This window comes from Galeopterus variegatus, unplaced genomic scaffold (assembly GCF_000696425.1).
Source record: "Galeopterus variegatus unplaced genomic scaffold, G_variegatus-3.0.2 Scaffold172, whole genome shotgun sequence".
NCBI lineage: Eukaryota > Metazoa > Chordata > Mammalia > Dermoptera > Cynocephalidae > Galeopterus > Galeopterus variegatus.
Window position 1 is genome coordinate 287,156 of NW_007726283.1, and position 2,877 is coordinate 290,032.

General features: G+C 43.6%; 1 protein-coding gene across 2 annotated transcripts in view; it reads left to right on the forward strand.

Annotated features, from left to right (window-relative positions):
• The first annotated feature begins 2,141 nt into the window (after nt 1-2,141).
• SLC39A10 (solute carrier family 39 (zinc transporter), member 10) overlaps nt 2,142-2,877 on the forward strand; it is a 59,895-nt gene continuing 59,159 nt past the window's right edge. Inside the window, exon 1 of one of the 2 annotated variants that reach the window (XM_008563253.1) lies at nt 2,142-2,381. The gene's annotated coding sequence lies outside the window, so the exon portion shown is untranslated. Of the gene's footprint in view, nt 2,382-2,497; nt 2,652-2,877 lie in introns of those variants that run through there. The other variant, XM_008563248.1, reaches the window with a different exon arrangement.

Sequence of the window (2,877 nt, forward strand, 5' to 3'; positions counted from 1 at the left end):
TGAAAGGTAAACCATTTACATATAATTCAATACTCCCTCTTTCTCCCAGGAACCGGAAATCAATTATACTATTTTTATAGTTCAGATGAGCTTCTTTTGAAACAAATCGGGTGGCTGGAAAAAAAACTGTCTTACCCTTTCAGAAAGTTTCATGATTCCAACATATAGGAATTCCTTTTCCTAACACTTGTATATAAAACTGGTAAAAATAAAATTCATATAGTGATTTTTTTTGCTGTACTATTCATTTTCTAACCCAGCAGGCAATTTTATGTAAGCCTGCAAGTCATTTTCTGAGATTTCTTTTCTCAGTAGGAAAAGTAATACACTAGATTGTAGCTTAATCATTTATCCTATATAATAATTTTGCTCTAAGTCCTGCCCAAATCAGTGTGTATATAGTTGGGTGAGTATGAAGGGGTGAACTTATAAAAGTGGCAGGAGACATGGTCTCTATTTTCAAGTAGCTTCCCATATAATTATATGCAGGGATGATATTTAAGATATTTAACAATTAGTTAAGAATAGGCACCAACCAATTAGAATGGGAGTCACTATTAAGAGCTTGGTCTGAAGGCCTCCATCTTAGCCAGATATTAACCCTTTAGTTTCCCAAATGTAGAGGTCTGGGGAATCTTGAGAGAAAGGACTGGAATACGGGTGGGGAGCATGGGTGGATTCATCCAGAGCTGCAGCTGTTGACCAACTTGCATGCAAGTATTTCAGTATTTGATCAACTGGTTCAGCTGTACCTGTGTGTACCAGCTGAACTTTAGCCTTGTAAATACATAACTTAAAAAGCATAAATATAAATTAGAAAGCTAAAATATAAGAAATGCAAGTGCTATATTTTATTGTTATTTGAAAGATATTATGTTATCTTTTAAGGGTACGAATAATAGTGTATTCGGTAATAGAATTCTGAGCCTTAAAATTGTAAATTAATATTAGAGTAATTTGGATAGTTTTTATGCTTTGGATCCAAAGGATGTACTACAATGATTTCATGAACTCTAAGGACTTTAGTTCTGGGATGAACTTAGGATATATTTAAAACAATCCCCATAATTTATGCATGAATCTGAGGACCATGGCCTCAGTTAGTGGCAATGGTCAGATCTGAAACTACAACTGGACTTAATCTCTTTCCTCCACACCTCAGGAATTCTCCCTTAGCCAGCAGGTGAGATCTGTGGATTGGCTTTCGCAAACAAGAAAAAGGAGATATGAGAAGCTTAGTGTCCCGGCAATCAGTAGGCGCCTAAAAGATGTTCTTTGTAGAGATAACAGAACAAAGACAAAACTACCTTCTTTCATGAAGTTATCACATGCAGAATAGCAGAACTGTGTAGACATACTGGTCTGTGATCTTAGGCAAATTACTTCTTGTGCCTCAGTTTCCTGGGTAATAATTCCTACCTCACTGTGTTATGAGGTGTAAATTAATATAAACATAAAGCACTTTGTAACTACAAGGCATAGAGTAAAGCTTGCTATTACTGTTTATTACAGTTTTATGCACTCTGCTAGATACCAATAAGACACCCCCAGAACTCACTTTAACTATTAAGTAAATTCTGGTTGGATACAGAAACACAGGCAGAATACACATAAGCCTCAACATGTGGATTAAGTAAGCCAGGAAGCAGAGTAATGAAGCAAAGAGGAGGTAACCAGAGCCACCTGTTAAGAAAACGTGGGTTGTGGGTTGCTTAAAAGAGGAGGAGACCATTCGTATGAGAGCAGAGGAATGATGTAGCAAAGGAATGGGAGCAAGAATGAGCACGATGTAGGCAGGAATCCACGAATTGGATCCAGGGTTATTGCCAGTGGGTGTTAAGAATAATCGATCAATTAAGGAGGAGGTGGTAGAAGGCCTTGGAAAGTTGCCAAAATCCTCGAGAATTACTCTAAATGCGTGGCATGTTCTGGGGACTCGATTTTTTCCTTTAGACCTGGAGGGCCCGCAGAAAGGGCACTTTAGAATAAATTGGGGGGGAGAGGCAAGAGCTATGCAAAACACCAAGCACTTAGCACTATTTAAATTTAAGTTCATTTCTGCCCTAAGAGACCGAAAAGATTACTTTAACAAAGGGGAAGGGATTGATTTAACGTTATCTAGATAAACATCCTAATTTATCACTCCGAACCTTTCAAAGCTTTTACGCTTAGAGCTTCCATTCCTCCTCTGCCCGCCCAAGGCCTCAACCGACGAGCAAAACCGGGAGAAAAGGCAAGTGATAAAGGGCGCTCCACGCATGCGTTAAAAGCGCCCCAACTCCCCCGCGGCGTCCTTTCTTGGAACAAAACTAGCGCGGAGCCACAGAGCTCCGCAATTTGCGTAGACTCGAATTTCCCATTGCCCTATCTGTGTGGCATCCGCGTGTGGTGCAGTTCCCCTACGCAAGCGGCGTTATACGAAGTGAATGGCTGGGTGGTGCGTGTACGCCCATAGCGTAGCACCATAGGCGGACGGGGTGCGGCTGCGCAGGGACCTGAGTTTGCCTTGTACGCCGCTAGCGTAGCCGGATGTTTGACACGCGGACCTCCGCGACGCAGTTAGCGCAGCCGGCTTTGGTGAATACACGATTTGGTGCAGCCGGGGTTTGGTACCGAGCGGAGAGGAGATGCACACGGCACTCGAGTGTGAGGTAACTATAAAACCCCGATTTGTTTACATTCCCTCCCCCAGAACCGGCCCCATGCGCGGCGGAGACTGCGAGTCCCGGGACGGCGGGGGGTAGAAAGGGAGAACAGAACCGGGGAGTCGCAGCTGGTTCCCTTGGGGACCCGGGCTCTGGGGTTTACGCAGCTGCTGCAGGCGGTGGTGGCGGCGAGCCGGGGCAGAGCGCGCGGTGGGCAGCGCGTGGGGCGCCA